We start from the raw sequence: 24,527 nt of genomic DNA, 5'->3' as shown, positions 1-24,527 counted from the left end.
TTAATCTGTCTCATGTCAATTTATCAGACCAGCCACAAAACCTAGATGGAAAGAAAGGAAAAGTTTTTCTCCTCTACACCATCATTTTAGAAAAATATTTTCACTGGACATAGAATTCTAATGTCTAGTTATGGGTTGCTGGGGTTTGGGGTTTCTTGGTTTATTTTTTTATTTTTTCCTTTTAGCATGTTAAAGACACCCTTTCATTATACCTTGCCTTACATTTTTAAAAGTTATTTTTTTAAATTATGGTAAATATGCATAACATTAAGTTTACCATTTTAAACATTTTTACATGTACAGTTCAGTGGCATTAAGCACATTTACACTGTTTTGAGAGCATCACCACCAGCCCTCCTACTGAAGTTCTCTGCATAGCACTTATCACCATCTGATATTTTTGTTCATCTTTAGTTTATTATCTGTCTCTCCCACCAGAATGTGAGTGCACTAGGGATAGGACTTTGTCCTATTCACTGCTGTATCTCAAGTGTCTAGAACATGATCTGGTCCATAGTAAGTATTCAGCAAGTACATGTTGAATGAAGGAAAACATAGCAAGAAAACAAGCAAAAACACTACTCTCTTATATAATTTAAGGAAGGTGATTTATAATGACAGAATTTTGAAGTGTCTTTGAGCGTATGAAGGAATGTGAGATCATCTGGGTTATCAATGTTTTTTTCTCTGAGCATATCTAAAGGATACAACTGAAGACAAGACTGTGAGCTTCAACTGTAAGGAATGCCATTGCTAGGGAGAATATCAGAAGGGGGAGGGAGAAGAACTCAGGTAAGAGTTTGTGGTTTGAGAAATCCTTCCAGGTAATAAGCCTTTTCTAGGGAAACACGTTCATGCCTCTCTTTTCCTGACCTCCTTCCTCTTTTACTCACAAAACCCCTTTGAAAAATACTGACCTGATCTCAACTACTTCCTTTTAGAGACAGTGACCCCCAAAGGTTAAAGATTTGCCCAAGATCAAGCAGTTAATGGCAGAGCTGAATTAGAACGCAGTATCCTGACACCATTCTATAAATTCAAATAAGGAGCAAAGAGAGCACAGATTGTCAAGGCCCACGTCCCTGGAGAAGAGTTCTGTAGTGATGAAGACAGGGAATCTGGAGCCAGATCATCCCGATCTAAAATCCTGTCTGTGCAACCTTGAACAACTTATTAACCTCCTTAAGTTTCATTTCCTCATATGTAAGTTCTGGATTCACTTGAATATCCAATGGCCAGCTAAAACTCTGCACATCAGAACTAAATGCTCTATTTTCCCTCACCCCAAAATCAGCTTGTACTCCTCTGTTCCCAATTTTATTAAATGCCAGTCTTGCGTCCCCAGAAATCAACGGCTGATACTTGGCGATACCTTTCTTCCTCAACCTCCTTCACACTAACACCGAGGCCGACCACATCTGCTCCCTAAATGCCTTGCCAATCAAATCCCATTTCATCCACTCCCATGTCTTTCCCCTGGTGTCAGGCTGTCATCACCTTTTCTCATGCATGACTACGAGTTGACTAATTTGCTTTGTTGTCAATGGTCCTGCCCCCTCCCATCATTTATCCGCACAGTACCAGCATAAATCCATCTAACATACTTGTGGGATCATGACACTATCCTCTCTGATCCCACGTTTCTGCTCCTTGAGCGTGGCTTTGACGAGCAACCCAAACTTCCTTTCCAAGCTCACGTTTCATTATCTCCATGCTTGTGTTCTCAGCTTCTCCTTATTGAAAATTTCTCAGTCCTTTGAAAATATCATGCGTATCCTACCCTTTGGATATTTCTTCATGCTTCACATTTTCTTCTGAGACTATTCTTGACCTTCTTTTTGTGGCTAACTCATACTTTTTGATATCAGTTCATCCAGAGAGTCTTGTGTGACCCCCAGCTTCTCCTTAGGCCCCCCCACAAAATCTGTGCTTCCATGACAGCCTGTCCTTCCCCATCACCACCTAGCTGTTCATCTGTCTACACCTTCACCTCTGTAAGTCCATGGACTGCGCCTCATACGTGCACTGTTGTACCTCAGGAGCCCAGCAGTGCCAAGCACATAGGGCTGCTTGACAAATGTTAGCTATTCTCATCATCATCACTATAATGATTGAATAAACTCATGGTTTTCATAAAACGCTAAGCATGATGTACAGTGGACGGTCGCAATCATAGTTTTGACTACTTAATATTCTCCCTCATTTTTTTTCCACCAAAACTTAATGTTTCTGAGCACATCTGTTATAATAGAACTCAAGGCAAAACATAATCACATCTCTTTGGTATCTTATCATTAAATAACGAGTAAAAACAGTAGAAAATACTTGGCATCCACATGTATACATGGCATTTTCTCCCCAAATTCACTGATGTTCTTGAGGAGGAGCAAAAAACTTCCTGGGAGTTCTCTTGTACTTGTTGACTCAATCTAGTAAAGGTCAGAGATTACTTTATGTGTTTAAAAAATTCTTTCTGTGAACAAATCATTTAAACTTCAACCACACCCTAACTATCCCAAGAACAGAAACATTCTTAGTTGATAAACAGCTGGTAACAGGCATCCTTATCTTCCCTAATTCTCTTCTTTGAAATACATTGAACGGCAAAGGTCTTATAGTAAGTATCGTTCCTCCTTCTATAAAGTTGGGAGAGGCAAGTTAATTATGATTAAGTTTTAAGATAATATAAGATCACACATACTAAGGGACTCCATTTAAAATAATGACTCTCTGAAGCAGAAAAAAAAATCAGCTAAACTGTTCAGCAAAATTGTTTCGTTAGACTAATTCTAGAAATATACTGAAGACAAATAATTTTGTTTCTATGGGGGCTAAAAACTTGAAAAGACTATTAAGTTTCCTTCTGGATAAATTTTAGAAGGAATTGTTGATTTTGGATTTACAGTGAATGTCATAGTGGGTTTTTTTTTTTCCTAATGAGCAAAATCAAATGAGAACAACGCATCAAAAAGCCATTTCTAGGGCACCTGGGTGGCTCAGTGGGTTAAAGCTTCTGCCTTCGGCTCAGGTCATGATCCCAGAGTCCTGGGATCGAACCCCACATCGGGCTCTCTGCTAGGCGGGGAGCCTGCTTCCTCCTCTCTCTCTCTCTCTGCCTAACTCTCCGCCTCCTTGTGATCTCTGTCTGTCAAGTAAATAAATAAAATCTTTTTTAAAAAGCCATTTCTATACAAAACTCATTTAGTTTCTTTCACAAGAAAAAAATAACATGTTGAATATTAATATTATATTTTTCATTAATTTGATTCCATGAAGTAAGATTACATAGACATGTGGTCTTGTTCTCTCATTCCTGGTATTCTAAGCGATTGAAGTATTTCTTTTTTTTTTTTTAAGATTTTATTTATTTATTCAACAGACAGAGATCACAAGTAGGCAGAGAGGCAGCCAGTGAGAGAGGAAGGGAAGCAGGCTCCCTGCTGAGCAGAGAGCCCAATGCGGGACTCATCCCAGGACCTTGGGATCATGACCTGAGCCGAAGCCACCCAGGCGCCCTCGATTAAAGTATTTCTATGGTAAAATTTGAGTCTCTGTATTTCTATATTCCCAGGAAACATTACTTATCAAAGATGTATATTTGTATATATGTCCCAATGTAATAAACTGTAAGTTAAGAAAATATACAAAGCAGATGGCTTATGAATAGAAATTATTTTTTATTACCAAAATACTCTACAAAAAGATTTGCCAACAATATTCTTCAACTCAGAAATAAGTGTTCGTATCAGTGTTTCTAAGGGCTGAAAAAAATGAAGGGGAAAGACAGAAGATTTGAAATAAAATTGAAGGTAAATTTATAAACAAATAAAAATGGTTTGACTTCACAATGTAAACTGATGGAAAAATACGGTCTACACTTATTTATATAGGGGATAGTATAAAATCTAATAAAAGGAAATGTGCAATTCTTTACTAGCAGTTATATATTTGGAAGATTTTGCCTCTCAAAAAAAGAAACAACTTTAGTCAGGGTAAAATATAAACAGACTAGACAACATTAGCTAAATTAGTACATAGAAATGTTGCCAATATTAATTAAGCTAATCATTTATTTCTATCTTATCTCATTTCACAAAGAGTGTTGAAAGCTTATAAAAATAACAAAAAACAATAAAGTAAATATTCAGATACCCAAAACAAAAGAAATGATAGCTTCATAGTAAGTTTACCTAGTAAATATTTTAATAAATGTTTTAAACTTAAAATTTTAAACTTAATTAACATTTTCTAATCTATTTGATAATTGATTACCAAAAAGAAAAAGAAAAGCCTGCAATCTCCAGACAGAATTGCAGGGGTGAGCTGCTTGGGTGGAGGGGAAGTCGTTTTTATACTCCCTAAAATATCTCTAGAATAACTAAAAAATGTGAACCTAATTAACTGAGATTGCCACAGAAAACTTCTCATATGGTAAAATATACATAATTCTATGCATTTGAATTAAATAGAAAAACATTTCTCTCATTGCTTAAAATGTTGGGCATATTTTTAAAAAATATATAATTTGATAGGGTCTTGAATTATTAACCCCCTTAAAGCACAGAGTCCTCAAACTCTGGGCACCCATGTATCTAGGTTTAGCTTAAGAATGGGGACCATATCTTGTTTTCTATGTGCCTACAGCAGTGTAGGGCCTCAATAATATTAACTGAGTGCATGATTTAACAAATTAACAATACTTAGGATCTCTAAGGATGACGAGGAGGACAACTAACATCTTTAGCCAACTGAGACTGAATGAGACAGTTGTCAGATTGAATATGATGTGTTATGCTTGTTTATGCATTTTTCAGGGTCTAAAGCACATAGAAATCTTTCTAAAGTCAAGATGATCTGGAAAATCCCCAACATTATAGTGAGGGGTCCAGATAGAAGCATTGTTCACCTAAAAGGGAGATTTTACAATCTCCACTTTTGCAGATAAGGAGATCCAGGCCTAATTGAGTCACTTTCCTAATCAACATTATCAGTGGCAATGATACCCTGTTTCCCAGTCCAGGGCTCTTTCCACCACACTGGCTGCTTTTGTAATTTAATTAGAGAGATGATCAAACAGGAAACAGCACGTTGTCTTGGTTTGTACCATTTGTTTTTACTTGATTTTTTTCTAAATTCAAGATGCATTGAAACTGGAAAACAGGGAAATGCTGGGAAGCTCCTGGAAGCCACTGGGGCAGGAAGATAAATGAAACTGACCTTCACTCCCACATGGCAGCAAGAGGGGAGTGGATCTGGGAGGATTCAGGTTTGTCTTTGACAGGGTCTCACTCAGTCAGTTGTTGTTGGTTAAGGATACTGTCGATGTTGACACAGCCAAAGAGATTTGGACAGAATATTATGTCCAAAAGTCCATTTATCAACTAGATAACAAACTCTTGGACAGACTTCTGGAGTAAAAACGTTGCTTGGAATGCAGTCCGTATTCCAAGTAAGTGCTTTTGCAGTAATACTCACAAACTATTATAGCCCACGTGTGCTCGCTCTTCGCAGTAGCTAAGCAACATTATCATGCTGGCGCAATTGAATCATTGCTGATCAAAATAAGTGCTAGCAAAACAAAAGATCGATTATAGGACCAGTAACCCTAATGAAGAAAAATGTACTTTATTGTATAGTAACAGTTTTCTCTAAGTATCATTTCTCACTAAACTACAGAGTTAAGTTTTCAAGAACTCAGTGAATTCGGATAAGGCACTGCACAAATACACATACACACACACACACACACGCATGCACATACATACCATGTAAATAAGCATACAGCTGGTTCTTGGTAGTCACAGTAGTTATGGTCTGTAGGGTCACCATGAACGCTGGACTGCCATATACTGACCCCTTCCTCCTTAGGGAAATACAGGGGCAAATTCCTATGTGCCTCTGGGCATACCTTCTTGAACTGATCAGGCTATAACCTTGTTTTCCTGTGATTCCGTGTAAACACACTTTATTTACTATATATTCTTGCTTCATTAATATTGAACTCAGGACCATCAGCACTATTAACTCACACCTGAATGAAGCTTACCTGACACGTGGATTTTCTCTTGAGGGCACATCATCGTCCCACATATGCTCAGGCACACTAGATAGCACTTCAGATACTTGGAGGTAATTAGAAACAGCAAAATCATCAACAAAAAACACATAAGGAGACACTAAATAGAGCATGAAAAGGACACTGGTTGACCGGATGAGAGCTGAAACAAGGAGTCAGCATGTCGTCCTGCTCAGTTCAGCGGAGAAGAAGGTGCATATATATCAGGGACTCCAATTTTTTCACTGCTCTCTGCCTACCTGTGAGTGATGCCAAAGTGTCCCAAGGATGGATTGGGGGGGGGTGCAAATAAATCTGAACAAACAAGTGGATTCACAAATAAAGATTCTGGGAATAATGAGGACTGCCTGGACACATAAACTACATGTATGTGTGTATGTATTCATGTGGGCATTTCTCTGGTAATCAGGTAAGTTTAGTCCAGTGTGGTTGGCAGTTGTGACTGTTTGCAACAACGGAGTCATTTCCATAATGTAACCAGACCATGTTATTCCTACACAGCAGGCTGAATATGTAGGTAGCCGCATGTTCGGGGTGGGGGTTGCGGAGGGCAGCCCTAATTTTCCCATCCTTCTTATTTCGGCAGCATTAGAACTGGACCTTTTCTTGAGCCTTTCCACCACCGCCCTACTTCTCTTTGTTATGCTTGAATGAGATAATACTAAGGTTCCTATTTTGCTGAAAATAGAAGGAAATTGGAAACTTGGAAACCTCTCCTATCTTTCGGGAGCAGGGAAGAGTGTGAGCCTACAGCTTCGCCCTGGTCAAGAGCAAGCAGGCCTCTTGTGTTACTTGGCACGAATCCATGTAGAGAGGAAGGGGTATATATTTTATATCTATTCGTTGCCTGGCTCTCCTATTTTCTGTGTGATCAGCATCTGTAAGATGAAAATAGTAGTGTCCACATCGTGGTAGTGCCACAAGAAGCAGATATCATTTTGGTAAAAGATTTTGCATTTTGTTCTCATTATCGTTAACAGCAACAGTAATCATTGTCATACTAAACATGGAGAATATAGCAAATTCAGCCCCAAAAGAGATGCAGGGCAGTTGCACAAAATAAACATCTCGCCGGTCATGCTAGATTCCGCTAATTTGAAGTACAGCACAGCTGGTATGCGTCCCTAGAGAACCTCGTCATGATAAGCTTGAGCCTGTGGCAGAACTACTTTCTTCAACAGGCTTGGGCACCAATCACTCCAGGCTGTCCCAGCTGTCCCCTGTCCCCTGTCCCCAGAGCATTTGTGGTCGCCCCACCCTCTGCAGAGCTCTCGTTGTTCAAGGTCCATGTAAATGATTCCACAAGAGAGGGCTGGTCTTAGCTGAAGGCCAAGGGAAGGAGAGCTCAGTTCTAGTGAGGCTTCTGTGCCCCTCCTGTCTGCCCTTCACTCTTCTTGGTTTTGCTGTACCTTCTGCCTCCCCATCCCAGCTAGTGATTCTCTTCTGCTACGGCTACAGCATAAAGAATAGCAGAAAATTGTGAGGCTAAGGCATTGTGATAGGAAAAGACAGTTACCTGAAAAAAGATAGAAATCAGAACAGAAATGTATATAATAGACCTATGTAAACACATATATGACATATCTAACATGATATGTGTGATAGAATATAAAGAGAGATCCAGACATTTGCTCTGAACAGTTATCAGAAAACAAAAGAGTAAAATTCCTAAAAGTCACATTTTCCCACACAAAGATAGGAGAGATCCACAGAATCACCAGCCGCTTTCCATGAAAATGGGCTACCTAACTCTTGACCAGAAAAGACCAGGGGGCGATCTGTCAATGAAGCAGCAGTGAGTGTTGGGTCATCCTCTTGTTGAAACAGTCATCAGTCACAGAGCATCTGTGGGGTGCCAGTCACTGCGGGAGGCACGGCAGTCTTTGCTTTTGAGGCACTCCTTATCCAGAGGCATCATTCAGAAGATTTTTTAGAGACTGCCCATATCTCCCAACTCAGGGATTCTAGAATTCTGTATCTCTATGTTCAGGGCTGACAAGTAGCAGGTAAGCCCTCAGCTATTAAAATACCGAAACTGGGGCGCCTGGGTGGCTCAGTGGTTAAAGCCTCTGCCTTCGGCTCGGGTCATGATCCCAGAGTTCTGGGATCGAGCCCCACATCGGGCTCTCTGTTTAGCGGGGAGCCTGCTTCCTCCTTGCTCTCTGCCTGCCTCTCTACCTAGTTGTGATCTCTGTCTGTCAAATAAATAAATAAAATCTTTAAAAATATATAATAAAATAAAATACTGAAACCTTGTTAGTTACAAAAATACTAAAATGTTTCCATTCTAGTTGGTAAACAGCCACCATGTCAGCAAATTTAATAAAGGACTTAATGAGAGGACTCTGTGGGCTCTAGAGGGGGAGTGGGAGAGCCTTACTGTTTTAGACTCTTTGCTGTTGATGCTCCTTACTTTAAGGGAGTAACTGCAGAATTTTTCCTTGGAAGTGATTTTTCTTTTTTAATGGGAAAACACTTTAGTAGACTTCAGGCTTACACTTCACCTGGGTGGGAGTGGTTTGGACAAAACAAGGTTAAAATTTCTCTATGGAAAAAAGCTACCTTCCTTGGACAGGGAGACACATTTGTTGTGCTGTGGGTTCCTGGGGTTTCCTCCACTGGGTAAGAAGTAGCATGGGGGACCAAGGAGTGGGGACTCAGTGAGAGGCAAAGATGGGAGAAGAGGCTCTGGTTTGTAGGAAGCAGATGCCAGGGATTTGCAAAAAGGCCCACATGGGCCGGGAGAGAGGCAGTATCTGTGATGGTCATATGCTGAGACCCCACTGCTTTCTGCCTTTTTCCTTTCCTGCATGCAAAGGCCCCATGCAAACCTCCAATCTTCAGTCAAGTCTGTTAGGCCAACTGCTTTGCTTTGTGATCCCTGGGGGTTTAGGAAGGGACTGGTGAGAGAAGTCTTCAGCTCGCAGGTGATGGCAAGGGCGCCAGGGGTAAACAGTGGGAAATCAGGAGCCGCTGAGCCAAACAAGAAGGGAAGGGCGACAAGCAGAAGCTCCAGCGAAGAACGTCTAAGATTAGTGAGGGCTGAGGCACCCTGCTTGGATGTGAAAGGCTGGAAAATGTGTGGAAACTTGACATAATCCCCTTTTCCTGGTAACTATCAAACTGTAATAATTTTAATAATTTATGTAGAAGGTTACCTGTTTTACATAACTCACCTAAAAAATGAAATCTTCGGGAGTATGTATTGGTCACACACAAATACCAATAAACCATAACCCAAATCAGAAGACTTGCTTTTGTTTGTGTCAGTCAGTGGCCATCAAAGGACTCTTAGGGTCCCAGAACAGCATGGACCCACTGGACTCTACCTGTTTTCTCCTCACCTCGTGGTCTTGCAGACTATTCCATCCTGACTTAAGGAGCCCCTGTGTTAACACAGGGGCTGACCACCAATGCCCTTGAGGCACAGAACAGGACAACTGTTAGAGGTCAGTTATAATCGCAAAACTACAACATTTTTGTTCATTCTGACTACATAAAAAACTGCTTTATAGTAATTCTGGAAAATATTAAACTTTACCAAGGAAGTTTTAACATTACCTGTAATTTTACCTCCTCAAATCACATTAATACGTATGTGCATTTCCACCTCCTCAGGCTTTTGTCTATGCATTAAAAAAAACCCAGTATGATATATACAATTTTATATTCTGTTTTATTTTCACTTACCATATAATGAATGTATCCATCATTAAAAGTCCTTTAAAAATATAATTCGTAATTACTACATAATATTTTGGTATGAAATTTACTCAGCGGGTTCACCTGGGTGGCTCAGTTGGTTAAGCGTCTACCTTTGGCTCAGGTCGTGATGCTGGGGTCCTGGAATCCCTCTCCCTCTGCTGCTCTCCCTGCTTGTCCTCTCTACTGGCTCTCTCTCTCTCTCAAATAAATAAATAAAAATCTAAAAAAAAGAATAGAAAGAAAAAAAAAGAAATTTACTAAATGTAATAGACAATATACTTATTTCCGAGATTTTAGTGTTATAAACACCCAAAAGAAAAATAGGCAAATGCCATGAACCAGGAGCTCAAAGAATTTGAAGTGCAAATATCCTACAAACATGAAAAGATATCTCAACTTATGAATATTAAAGAACCGCAAATTAAACACAATAAGATATTATTTTTCCTTATAAATTGAAAAACATTTAAAATACTTGATAACCCCTCACATTGAGGAGGACACGGAGAAATAAATATTCTCAAAAATAACATCTTCTAGTGCATTATGACCATTGCAGTATTGTTTGTAACACAGAAATTGGAAGCAACCCAGATGTCCATTAATAGAGGATTAATTCAATAAATTATAGTAAGTTAATACAAAGAAATGTTATGGAGTCTTTGGAAAAAATGCAATAGATTCTAAGATTATACACATGCCAACATGAAAGATGTCCAGGAGGTATTGATGCTTTATAAAGTTAAAAATTAAAATGATACTGCAAAATACTTTGTACTCTATACACTTACTGTGTTTGGCGTGGGGGACTGATTAGTTTCTGGAAATGGGAGCTCCCACTGAATTAGCGGGTTATGCAGGTCATTGCAACCCTGTACGCAGGGGGTTACAGTCTTACATTCAACAATGGCAATTGCTTCTCCCTGCTCCTTAAAGTCCTTGAAATAGTTGCACGATTCCAGCTACAGTTTATGCAATTGGAGGCCCATTCCTCCAGGTTAAGGTGTTGTTTGTGATGACCTTATGATGACCTTCCTAGTGTCAAAGCTTTCCCACAGTCACCAATTGCCTATTAATCTTTATGCTCTGTTTCCTAGACCATTGTCATTAACAGTACCCATGGAGGCTCAACACTTTCATTTTAACTTCTAAGAAGCCTTATTCTCCTCTTTTGTGTCTTTGGGCCAGATGCAGAACCATAGATACCAGCAAATGTTTCAGCATTTACTGTAAGTGGTAAGCACCAGTAAACTCTTTGCTAGCCAATAGCAGGTTAAAGTTTCTTCCAGAATTCAAAACAAATAGCAGAAAGAGAAGCCACAGGAGCACAAATAACATGGGTTGCCTAACAACCTGTAGGAGACCTGCGGAACTCCCATTGGCTGAGGGCGGTTGCAATAGGGAACATAAGCCCTCATTGGCCAAAAATGTGCAATTGAATCTGCTCTACTGGCTTTCATTAGGGTGGGAACAGTACTATAGAGAAAATAGAAAAAAATTGGCAGTAAACTGTAACAGCATACTAAGTGAATATTTATTTTGAATAATATTCAAGAGAGAAAAGATGGTATTTCAAATTATTATCATTTAGGTGAATTAAATGAGACGCTTCTATAAACCCATTTTTGTAAAAAGAAAAAAGAATTGCATTAGTAATAATGCTAATATATGCAAGAAAACTATTTCGAGGAAATTACAGCAACCAATTAGCAATGTTTATTTCCAGACTACAGGAATACGAGACACTTTTAGTTTTTTCATTCTGCATTGATGTATGTGCATGCATTCCTAGAATTTTGAGGTTGTGAGTTTAAAAAAATATATGTATCTAGACAAGTTGTCATTGATCTGGAAAACAATAGGTATGCAAGAATTCAGAAAAGGTCTCAACTGAAACAATTCCTTAAAAAATGATGCTCTGAGAGATCACCAATTGAGAACTCAAGAATAGAAACTCTTAATATCACAAGGTTAATGGTGGGGCATCTAGGTGGCTCAGTGGGTTGGGCCTCTGCCTTTAGCTCAGGTCATGATACCAGGATCCTGGGATCAAGTCCTGCATCAGACTCTCTGCTCAGCAGGGAGCCTGCTTCCCCGTCTCTGCCTGACTCTCAGCCTACATGTGATTTCTCTCTGTCAAATAAATAAATAAAATCTTAAAAAAAAAAAAAAAGAAGTTAGTGGTGACCTTTGAAACCCATGAAATATATGACTGAATCCACATAGTCATTGTACAAATTGGCTACAAACGCAAAAGCCTAAATCAATTCTTCATAAAGAAGATATATAATTAAGAGATAGTTTAATAACATCTTAGGTTCGAATTACCAGTATATATGAACAAATAAAACATAATGGAGAAGAAGGTAAGATGGAATAAAATGGTAAAGAAATAGCATGTCTTGATAGAGTCAGTGTCAAAAAGCTCCATTTAAGTAAGGAAGTTAGTAATTCAAGAGATATAAATTAAGTAATACTGCTGTAATTGCTAAAATTCAAAGATGCTAGAGTAGATAAAAACAAGATATAGTTTGTATAGTAAAATGACCATAAAGAACAAAGAAGTATTTTTTTTTTTATTTTACCCTTTTTATTTATTTTTTTTTTCAGCGTAACAGTATTCTTTCTTTTTGCACAACACCCAGTGCTCCATGCAAAACGTGCCCTCCCCATCACCCACCACCTGTTCCCCCAACCTCCCACCCCTGACCCTTCAAAACCCTCAGGTTGTTTTTCAGAGTCCATAGTCTCTTATGGTTCGCCTCCCCTCCCCAATGTCCATAGCCCGCTCCCCCTCTCCCAATCCCACCTCCCCCCAGCAACCCCCAGTTTGTTTTGTGAGATTAAGAGTCATTTATGGTTTGTCTCCCTCCCAATCCCATCTTGTTTCATTTATTCTTCTCCTATCCCCCTACCCCCCCATGTTGCTTCTCCATGTCCTCATATCAGGGAGATCATATGATAGTTGTCTTTCTCCGATTGACTTATTTCACTAAGCATGATACGCTCTAGTTCCATCCACGTCGTCGCAAATGGCAAGATTTCATTTCTTTTGATGGCTGCATAGTATTCCATTGTGTATATATACCACATCTTCTTGATCCATTCATCTGTTGATGGACATCTAGGTTCTTTCCATAGTCTGGCTATTGTAGACATTGCTGCTATAAACATTCGGGTACACGTGCCCCTTCGGATCACTATGTTTGTATCTTTAGGGTAAATACCCAGTAGTGCAATTGCTGGGTCATAGGGTAGTTCTATTTTCAACATTTTGAGGAACCTCCATGCTGTTTTCCAGAGTGGTTGGACCAGCTTGCATTCCCACCAACAGTGGAGGAGGGTTCCCCTTTCTCCACATCCTCTCCAGCATCTGTCATTTCCTGACTTGTTAATTTTAGCCATTCTGACTGGTGTGAGGTGATATCTCATTGTGGTTTTGATTTGTATTTCCCTGATGCCGAGTGACGTGGAGCACTTTTTCATGTGTCTGTTGGCCATCTGGATGTCTTCTTTGCAGAAATGTCTGTTCATGTCCTCTGCCCATTTCTTGATTGGATTGTTTGTTCTTTGGGTGTTGAGTTTGCTAAGTTCCTTATAGATTTTGGATACTAGCCCTTTATCTGATATGTCGTTTGCAAATATCTTCTCCCATTCTGTCAGCTGTCTTTTGGTTTTGTTAACTGTTTCCTTTGCTGTGCAAAAGCTTTTGATCTTGATGAAATCCCAATAGTTCATTTTCGCCCTTGCTTCCCTTGCCTTTGCCATTGTTCCTAGGAAGATGTTGCTGCAGCTGAGGTCGAAGAGGTTGCTGCCTGCGTTCTCCTCAAGGATTTTGATGGATTCCTTTCTCACATTGAGGTCCTTCATCCATTTGGAGTCTATTTTCGTGTGTGGTGTAAGGAAGTGGTCCAATTTCATTTTTCTGCATGTGGCTGTCCAATTTTCCCAGCACCATTTATTGAAGAGGCTGTCTTTTTTCCATTGGACATTCTTTCCTGCTTTGTCAAAGATTAGTTGACCATAGAGTTGAGGGTCGATTTCTGGGCTCTCTATTCTGTTCCACTGGTCTATGTGTCTGTTTTTGTGCCAGTACCATGCTGTCTTGATGATGACAGCTTTGTAATAGAGCTTGAAGTCCGGAATTGTGATGCCACCAACTTTGACTTTGTTCTTCAATATTCCTTTGGCTATTCGAGGTCTTTTCTGGTTCCATATAAATTTTAGGATTATTAAGAACAAAGAAGTATTAAAGAAAAGCATAAAACAGTATGATAGAAATAAAAAAAAACCTGGATAATTGCAACAACAAATATAAATGAATTAGATTTCTACATGAAATAACAAAAACTGCTAGTTTGAATTTTTTTTAAGATTTTATTTATTTATTTGGCAGAGAGAGAGAGATCACAAGTAGACAGAGAGGCAGGCGGGGGATGGGAGGGGGAGGCCGGCTTCCCACCAAGCAGAGAGCCCGATTTGGGGCTCGATCCTAGGACCCTGAGATCATGACCTGAGCCAAAGGCAGAGGCTTAATCCACTGAGCCACCCAGGTGCTCCAGTTTGAAATTTTTTTTTAAGAGAGAGAGAGTGCAGGTGACAAAGGGAGAGAGAGAGAATCTTAAGCAGACTCCACACCCAGCACAGAGCCCCATGTAGGGCTTAGTCTCATGACCCTGAGATCATGAACTGAGGCAAAATCAAGAGTCAGATGCTTAAGGGACTCAGTCACCCAGGCTCCCTGACAAAAACTATTAGTTTGAGTTTTAAAATGCAATCACTGTTACTGCTTCTAAGAGACTCAATATAAAATGACACAGAAGAAATAAATGAAACAAGATGGGATTGGGAGGGAGACAAACCATAAGTGACTCTTAATCTCACAAAACAAACTGAGGGTTGCTGGGGGGAGGGGGGTTGGGAGAGGGGGGTGGGGTTATGGACATTGGGGAGGGTATGTGCTATGGTGAGTGCTGTGAAGTGTGTAAACCTGGCGATTCACAGACCTGTACCCCTGGGGATAAAAATACAGTATATGTTTATAAAAAAATAAAAAATAGGGGCGCCTGGGTGGCTCAGTGGGTTAAAGCCTCTGCCTTCCGCTCAGGTCGTGATCCCAGGATCCTGGGATCAAGCCCCACATCGGGCTCTCTCCTGCATGGGGAGCCTGCTTCCTCCTCTCTCTGCCTGCCTCTTGGCCTAGTTGTGATTTCTCTCTGTCAAATAAATAAAATATTAAAAAAAAAGATTAAAAAATAATAAAAAATAAAAAATAAATAATTTTAAAAAATGACACAGAAGAAAGAAAATTTTCTAAAACAACATTAACAGTATAGAGGAGGCAATATTGTGGATGCTGGTTGATGTTCATAGCCCCTGCCAAATTTCTCACACATCCTATGTATTTTTCTTTCCTGGCACTTCTGTCTTTCTGGCTATCTGGCCTTATCTTGACTCTTGCTGTTGTTCACCACCTAATAATTGTGCAATAGAGAGATGGCTGCCTGAGTTTGTCCTTGGTTAAGATTGTTTTTCTTGAGTTGGAGGGCAAAGAGATGGAACACTACTCAAAGAAACTTCTGCTTCATTTTAAGCTTGTTTGTTTACTTTCCCAAAGAGCAGAGCTCTAAGAGCCCTGTAGTTAGTGTGTATTTCTGCCATTCTGGCAATAGTGAGACTAGTATGCTTGGTTTGGGGTCATTTTCTAAGTTCGTTCATTCTTTTTTTTTTTTTTTTTTTTTTTGGTCTGGGTACCAAATTTCTTTAGTTGAAGGATGGGACAAATGGAAGTACTTAAGTAGATATTTCAGGATGGTCATTTCCTAAGTTTTAATAAGTAATGGAGCAAGGTGGTATCAAGGATTTCTAGGGATTTTAAATCCACAGCTCTCTTCCTTTGTTTTGAAAGTCAACTGATCATCCCCTCATCTGACTTTCTTGTATCTGTCCCGTACCCCAACCCCAGCCCCTACCCCCAGCGGCTTCCACATGCATTGGCATCCATGGACCTAGCAGTCACAGACTAAAGATTGGTAGTTTCAGTCTTTCTTCAGCTACCCCAATGGCACATGACACCTAGAAAACTATCATTTGACTGAGGCACAAATGGGAATTGTCTGCTGCTAGGCTGGTGTGTGGGAGCACTAACACAGCTACTGAATGCACTGGGTGATTGTCCAGCACTCCCATCCCTGTGAATTTGATGTCTGCTACTCACTAATGCACACCCAGCATTTCTGGCTGAAATGACCTTCTTAGTTGCTTTTCTTCGTGGAAAAAGAAACTGCCATTAAGTGAGAGAGATAAATTTTGGTGATAATTGAAATAGCCTATGATATGAAGTATGGGAACAGAATATATGAAGAAAACAAACTGCATGAGAAAAAGAGTAATTGGCATAAACATCTTTTGTACGTGCCAAGTTAGGTATTACAGAAAATGTCAGGCCCCGCTAAACACCAACGGCCCAATACAGTATGTACCATAGATAAGTTAAGTTCCTGATTAGTTATTTTGAGTGGAGTTTATGGGAGCTCTAAGCATTCTGATCCAGTTCCACAGTTGAGGAACGAAGGCTGCAAAAAATAATGTGTGAACTGAGCAGTTTTTACTATTCTCAATGCTACCAATTATTGAACCCTTGCTAGGTCCACGGCATGTGTTAAACACATTATATCACTTAATCCTCAAGATATATCCAACAGGTTTGTATTATTATCTTCAGTTACACATAAAGAAACAAAGGCTCAAGCGAGTTAAGGGTCTTTCCAGGGCCGGCCAGCCCGCCTGGTGGGTGTGGAGTGGAAATTTGAGCTGTTCTAACCGTGACACCTCATGGCTCCCTTCCAGGGTACTAACAAGGCTCCTTAAACTATACTCCTACTTAGTTATGGCAAAAGTCTGTAATGGGGGCTCCATTTCGTCTACAGGTCCAATAAGAGAGTGACATGTCACCCTTCCTAGGAGTAAGGTAGTTTGTCCTGTTCATCCTACTTTGCAACAGACCAAGAGAAGGAACCAGGTGACAACAGCTTGGATTATACACAGAGCAAAGTCTTTTGCTCTCCCTTATCCTATTACAGAACTGCACCCATCTGTTGGCCCTCAACACAGATGCTGAGCATTATATGGCTGGGAGCTCCCTGGGTAAAACCATCTCATTTTATGGGTGAGAAAACTCAGGGACAGAAAGGACTCAGGTCCAAGGCCACAAGATTGTTAGTGAAACAACCAAGACTAGAATTCAGGCCCCCTGGCTCTCACCAGGGCTTATCCCACGGTCCCCTGTGAACAGTTGTGAAAAGTAACCCCTTGCTCTGTTCTACCTTTGACATTTCCATAAAATCTGTGTGTCATGTTAACAGCTCATCGGCTCACTCTTCTTCTCATTTAGGGAACAAAGTTCTACCAGGACTACTTTCCAGTCTCAGAAGAAGTCAACGAAAGCCATATAAATTGAGTCTACTATTTAAAATGAGACATGTGCAGGAGAAAAAGAAATGTCTTATAAAACTCAGTAAAGGAGCACACACCTATAGCACACAGGGTGACTCAGAGGGTGTGGTGAGGGAGCAGAAACAGAAAACTGATATTCACCCGGCAGGCCAAACAAAGCGAACGCCATGGACTCTCTATTCTTCTTGCTCAGCGACAAAGACTAATAGGCATCTGGTGCTCGGAGGCTGGTATTTCATCCCCTGCAAGGAAGAGGTCAAGGACAGAAAAGCTGAGTACATGATGCTGAGCACCCACACCCTCTGCTGCCCTCCTTTCCACCCCGCGGCCCTGCTTTGGCAGAGTCCTGGACTCTCTCGGTTGGAAATGGCCTCCATGCCCCATCATTGACTACAGGTAGGGATTTGTCAGATTCATGCTGATTTGTCAAGTCAAGCCAGGTGGTTACTACCTCTCTATATCTTACAGGACAAAGCCCAAGCTCTTTATCTTAAGACCTGACATCATCGGACCCCGGCCAGGATGACTGACCTCCATTTTCCTCACCATGAGTGCCCATCCCATTGGCTGGTCTTTTCGGTGTGCATCAAATATGCATTATACATTCCTACCTTTACTCCCGCTACCTGAAATTCTCATTTCTTTCTCTCCCTCTTCTCCATGTTTCTCTTCCCTTCCCAAACCACCAGACTGTTCATGACACATTCCTTGAGCTTCCCAGTACACCATGTTGGTGACCCTTGGGGCTGCCGCTGCTGGTGGAAACAGATAGACACACTGTGTGTCCCTATGCCAGACACTGTCCTAAGTGATTCCCCCTGGATTATCCCATTCATCTACACAATGATGCCATGTGGTAAGCATTGATTTCTTGGTGGTGAGCAGTAGGAACTCTAACTCCAACTGGATTAACACAGGAAAAAGTTATTGTCCCACTTAAGTGAAAAGTCTAGGGACAGAGATGGCGCCAACAATGCCACCAGGAACCAGGCTTTCTTCGTGTCTTGCCTCAGCTTCTACACAGTGGCTCCTTTGTAAGGCTCTGAGAGGGGATTTAGAGCTTCAGGTTCTCATCTCCCAACACCTAGTCCCATGGGAGGCAGTAGGAATCTTTGCCAGAATGTCCCACAAAAACCCCCCACTGACTCCATGCTATGAAGAGCTGATTTGGCCAATCATTGCGACCAGAGGATTTGGATTTGAGCCTGCCTTTTCTAAGTCTCATCACCCCCTCTAAGCACACAGGCCAAAACTGGGGAAGAAATGCTTGTGTGAAAGGAAACAGAGTCACTGGGAAGCCAAAAACCATACATGTGACATGGGAGTCCAATGAAATATTTTGACAGTGAAAAAATTTCTGCACATTAAAAGTAAAATGGGTCCTACTTATCTAGACAACATGGGAAATATCTTTATTAGTAAGTCTGAATAACAGAAAACTATTTGGAGGTTGGCCACCAGCAAGTATTTTCTGAAAGTTATCTTTGGTTGGACCAGAAGATGAAAACCAAGAACTCACTTTCCAAGTCAATGCACAAACACTGTTTGAAAACTGCTAACATAAGACTGCATTTTATTGTTGGAACTAATGCAAAAATGGACTTAAAATTTGTTAGTTTTTCTCTAAGGATTATTAGGCTGGTAATCTGAGTAAGTTTGCTGTTTGTTATTAGTTCCAACTGACTCAGATATTGTGGTAGACAAGCATATGCTGGTTGCAAAGCAGATTTACATGCCTGCGTTTTGCTGCTTACTCCTGCCATGAGATAGCAGCTCTTTCTAGTTGAAGGCCCTTTAGCCTGCATCTAACTCAGCACCACAGCAATTCTTTTTTTTTTTTTTTTTTTTTAATTTGAAAGAGAGAGAGAGATCACAAGTAGGCAGAGAGGCAGGCCGGGTGGGGGGAAGTAGACTCCCTGCTGAGCAGAGAGCCCAATGCGGGGCTGGATCCCAGGACCCTGAGATCATGACCTGAGCCGAAGGCAGAGGCTTAACCCACTGAGCCACCCAGGCGCCCCATGCTCCACAGCAATTCTTAAGCCAGTTTGTGTCTCACTGTACAATTTCTTGTCTCTGCCTTGTAAATTGCCTTTCAAAACCAACAGTCATATGACTTCTACAGGAGAGCATACAAATTAATTCACATGTTCATGGCCTTGTCTTTGTCTGTTCTCCAAGACTCCTCTTGAAATATTGCAGAAATGCAAAAGAAGTTTCCTACGTTATAATAATGTAGCACTAATAGGTCTCTGTCAGACGCCAGACTGAGTCTTACCTCACTTCTTACAGGTGCTCTGCAAGGCATGAAAATAACTTGGCTCCATCCAACAGATGGAGGAACTGAGGTTTGGTGAGATTATCAAAGTCCGTTACCCAGGCCACTGGGCCTCAAACCCAGACAGTTTGCCTTCAAGCTCCTTAACAAATACTCGGGAAAATGTGTTATTGACAACTAAGCAGTCTTTCCCAATAATTAGCATGCACTAAAATAATAACATCAGGATAATGGTGAGGATAACAGGGAAGGAAAGAAGCACTTTGATTATTCATGCACTGGAACAGTGAGGCACGGTTCCCCCCAAGCTCAGGACTGAGTCAATTGCAAATATTTAGTTACATTCACATTCTCTAAGTGGCAGATTGCCAGTTTGGCTCCCCTTTAGTTTTTCCCCCTCTGTGGACCAAGCAGTAAATGCCAAGCCCTCCTCCCCTCTCCCACTCCAACACAGAGGAGGTGAAATTTGCCAATGTGGACGTCAGAAGCAGGAATGTTTACATCTTGCCTTCAATGGTTGCTGCCTCCTTCCCTATGCCTTCCTGCAGCCCCAGATTCAGACAAAGTGGGTGGGATGTGGGTAAGGAAGGCTAGGCAGCTGGCCACAGCTAGTCCTGTTTTTCTTGTTTTTGAGAAACAAGGCAACATCAGAAAGGACTCTAAGGGTCATCTGGGAGACCCTCTTGTTCAGTGCAGGACCCCTACCCCACCCATCCCCGGCAGCTGAACAGGTCAGTATTTAATATGTGCCTGACTCCTCCCAGTGACAAACAGTTCCCTGTCTTGAAGAATTAACCCAAGCCTAAAAGGTGCTACTGTCCCGTGAACAGTTTCTCCCTGAATGTCAGAGTGAAAAACCTCAGTGATGGATACCTTCACCCATACTCTAAACCTCTCAGTAGCCCTGAGCTATGTTCCCCCTTAACCTACTTTTGCAAGTCAGGGAGAAGACACCTTTGACAGGCAGAAGGTAAATGGGTGTGGTGCCAGTCTCTGCCCAGGTTTTATGTATCTCTGGCATTCAGAAACTGGGCAGCCAGGAACATTCAGCTGCTCCATGGACACAGCCCTTAAATCCTCTTGGTTTACAGAGGAAAGGACCGACCTCTTGGTTTCAACAGAAGAGACAAAAATAAAGCCCTCCCCTTTTTAGTCAAATATTAACTCACTTCCCTTTTCCTTCTCCCAGTCTCAGGTAAACACTGAGGAAGCGTGAAGCTGGTGAATTCCCAGGGACTTTTAAGTGGTTGCCGCGGGATTCTCTAAATGAGTGCCACCTGCTGGTTTGCTGGAGTATGATCCATCTACTGCCCAAGCTTCCCCCCAGTGTCAAGGGCAGAAGGGGCTCGAGAAGATTAAGGTCATGCCACTTGCGGTGCAGCCCACACCGTGCTGGGCAAGATAATGTTTGTCATTGTCTTGTTTAATCCTCACAACTTTGTGTTGGAGATGGTATAATCTCTCTGAATGAGGATCCAAGGGATTAAGCACCAACTGGGGCTGGAACCCTAATCCTCACCTGTCCCACACCAAAGCCAATACCCGTTCCATAACACACCCCAAGGAAACCACAAATCCACACAGATGTGGTTTACAGGATTCAGACATCAGAATTTAGTAGCAGTGACACTGACTTTATCATGATTTTTGAGTGGACTTTCTAGTTAAGGTGGGGAGTAGGGTTGTTTTATTGGTTTTTCTTAGTTTAGAGTTTAGATTTAGTATATCTTTATTTAGATACAGATTATATTAGATTTAGAGTTTTAGATTTAGTATATCTTTAGTTTGGAAGAGGAAAATTTCATAAAGTTGAACAGTAATATACATTTTAGATAGGTGGCTTTCTGTTTCCATAGTCAAGACTGATAGAATTTGTAAGATACACTTCTGTTACTATTAAGACTACGCCTCCCCTAATTCTTCCGTTTTCAGATGGGAAGTGTGTTTACATTTCAGTTCCCACAATTGTGTTGAGTTCATTTTTTCATCAACAATAAAAAGAATGCACCACCTCTAGCATCGTGTTCTTTGAGACTACTAAGTTCCGTTAAATGTCAACATTTCCCACAAAATAACTGACCAAAACCAAATTTGCAGCTGTTTTTGATGTGATGTCATTGAAGTTTATTACATTTAAACAGCAGAATCCTCTCATGGAAATCCACAGAAACAGAACTGAAGGTAGCCTCAGAAGACCATCCTCCGGATGTGTTGGTGGAGTCCAAGGTCACAGTGGTCGTTGAACTAGCCCTGACATTCACTGGTCCAGGGGACTGGCCTGAGTTGCAAAGCGACACTTTTTTGTGTCACCTTTGACACAAAGTTGAAAGGTGCCATCATGGTTGCTCAAGGGCCTTCTTTGTCTCAACCAGCATCACACACACCAGCCCTGCTAGGTTCTCGGTATATATTTATGACTGCCCCTTCTCCCACTCTGGGGGCAAGATTTCTATTGTTATCATCAAGAGGGCAGAACACCATGGTTTGGTTTTTTGTTTTTTTGTTTGTTTGTTTGTTTGAAATGGAGATTCACTATTGGTTCTGTGAAAAGCCCTTGTAGATGAACTTCTTTGGGGCTCCCAGTTTTCTAGGACTCCTACCCAAGTGATGAACAGAGTCTCTGAGAGGACTTTGGCATATAATGAAACGGAGGTTAGTGGGTCCTCTGAAATTCAGTCCTGATTTATTAATGACCCTGCAATGCCTCATTTCAGATTAATTATGATATTTGAAACAAAGCACTCCAATTTCTCGCTAAAGTATCAGAAAGCGAGAGAGGGAATCCAAAGACAACAATCCAACCAACTCATGAAGTTTGAAAAAAAGTGTGTGCGGGAATGAACAGAAAGAAAATGCCTTGCACTTCCCCTCATCCTCTAGGCAGCAACCGCTGCTTGTTTACACTGAGGACGCACGGAGACAGCTGCGTCTACCTGAACACCTGGTATGTCACCAGCTGGTCGGGAAGTCCTGGAGCAACTTTTGCCTCCACATGCAGAAGTGGCAGCGAGAGAGAGAGAGAAGAGGAAGAAGAGAAACAGGTGGGAGACATGGGGGAATGGAGAGGGGAATGGAGAGGTGTCTCCCACCTGAGTAGTTAGGAAGGAGGGAAAGAGGAGAGAGGAAAGTATGAAAGAGAAGAGGATGGGAAAGACGGGGGAGAGAGAGAAAGCTGAGAAAGACAAAGGGGAAAGGAGAAGCAAGAAGAGAGCCAAGGCCCATGACATCCATTCTTCCAGCCTTACTTGACCAAGAGACAGTCTCTTGAGGAGAGGGCAGGGCGGCGCCCTAGTTGCATAGCAATGAGGCCAGGGGCTTAAAGTCTCTGTGTGCAAGGCTGGGCTGTCTCTAGTTTCACAGTCCAGCTGGCCAGACCTGGCCCCTGGGGGCCTCTGGGAGCAGGCATGTCACCTGGCCCCCGCTGTTCCCTTACTCTGTTTGCATGCAGGATGGACAGTCTATGGGAACGCAGTGGAAAATCCCCCAGGGAGTGGACGTGGCTTCCCACAACACTGTCAATGTCATGAGAACCTCCGTGTGAGTGTCAGGTGTCCACCCCTTGGGAGGACCGCAAAGAGGGGGAAACACAATGGTGAGGCTGGCCAAAGGGAAGCCTCTGTGCCTTGCCGTTTCTGTTTTCTCCCAGGCGGTGAGAACTCCTTTCCCCTTTTCAATTTGCTTTGTCCAGATCAGGGACAGGTGCTGCTCCGTGCAGCTGTGCGTGGAAACAAGAACTTTTCTTCTTCTTTTTGCTTCCCATGCCCTCCCCCCCCAACAATTTAAAAGAAAGTTTGACCCCAGCCTTTTAGAAGTTTATAGAAACCGCAAGTTGACTGTGAATCAGAGAAAACAGGACATTAAAAAGGAGAGAGGTTAATTAGAAAGAGAAAGAGAAAGAGAGATTTGGGGAAGGGTCAGGAGACACTGGTTACTTGCATTTCTAGCACCAGCTTTAGCCACCTAGAAAATGAAGCAAGAATCGAGGGGGCACATTTTCCTTCATCTGTGTCTCCTGTGTGCACAAAATCTCCAGCCACTATCCCATCGGAATCATGAGGTTCCCAAACTGAAAGAGATCTGAGATCATTTATTCGAATCTTCTCATTTTCAAGATTTAACAAATGAAGCCAGTGAATTAAATCCCCTGTCCCAGGCTGACCAACTTCTCCGTGATGCTGCCTATGGCCTGGGATGCTCCTTGAGTTGCACCAGCCCACGCAGCTGAATGGGTCCCTGTGCCAGGGACAATGGCATTGAATTTCTACAGAGACCACTTCCTGCATTTGATACAGGCAAAGGGAAGAAGGAGAGGTTGGCCTATTCACCAATTTTTTTTTTAACAGAAGAACATCATGAGAATCTGCCTGCACTTTTGTAGTTGAACAGTATTATTTTACCCAGCACTGTATCTGGTGCTGATGGAGGGACAAAGTGAAAACAGCATGTATCCCATGCTCTGTAGTCCCCTTGGTAGCAAAGAAAATAGTAGCACCACTTTCTGTAGGATATGACCTTGGGGAAGGCGCCTAACATTTCCTCATCTGTAAAATAAGGCCGTTGGAATTCCTGTGTGGGCTGGACTTCTTTAAATTGACATTAATCCAGGACACAGAACTGTAACTCTTATGTAAATACTAAACATTTAGTCTTGGTGTTGTTAATGTGTATCAGTGTTGTGATACACATTTATGTCCTGTGACCAATAAATGCTCGGGGAATGGGGGAAATGAGTGCATTTTCAAATTCCTAAGGCCAAGTCATTCCAAATCCTACTCTCTTGCTTTTAGAGATGTTGAATATAACTAGTGTTCTGCTTTCAGAGTATCCTCATGGGACAGTTTGACATCTGGCAAAAACTTTTATAAAATGGAAGAGGATGGAGGTCAATGCAGCCTCCACTGACTCCTTTCCCACTGGAAACCAAAGCTGAAGTCATGAAAATGAATTACAAGGCCCCACATGATCTGCAGTGCCTCCACACTGACCTCCTAGCCTGTGGTTCCTCCCGTGCACTCA

At 41.6% G+C, this 24,527-nt stretch overlaps 1 long non-coding RNA gene across 1 annotated transcript in view; it reads right to left on the bottom strand.

Annotated features, from left to right (window-relative positions):
* The window catches only part of LOC123951831, a 113,093-nt gene that overhangs the window by 22,440 nt on the left and 66,126 nt on the right, over positions 1-24,527 (bottom strand). The window lies entirely within an intron of this gene.

This window comes from Meles meles, chromosome 10 (assembly GCF_922984935.1).
Source record: "Meles meles chromosome 10, mMelMel3.1 paternal haplotype, whole genome shotgun sequence".
NCBI lineage: Eukaryota > Metazoa > Chordata > Mammalia > Carnivora > Mustelidae > Meles > Meles meles.
The sequence above is the reverse complement of the archived record's forward strand: the minus strand, read 5'-3'. Positions and strand labels throughout refer to the sequence as shown.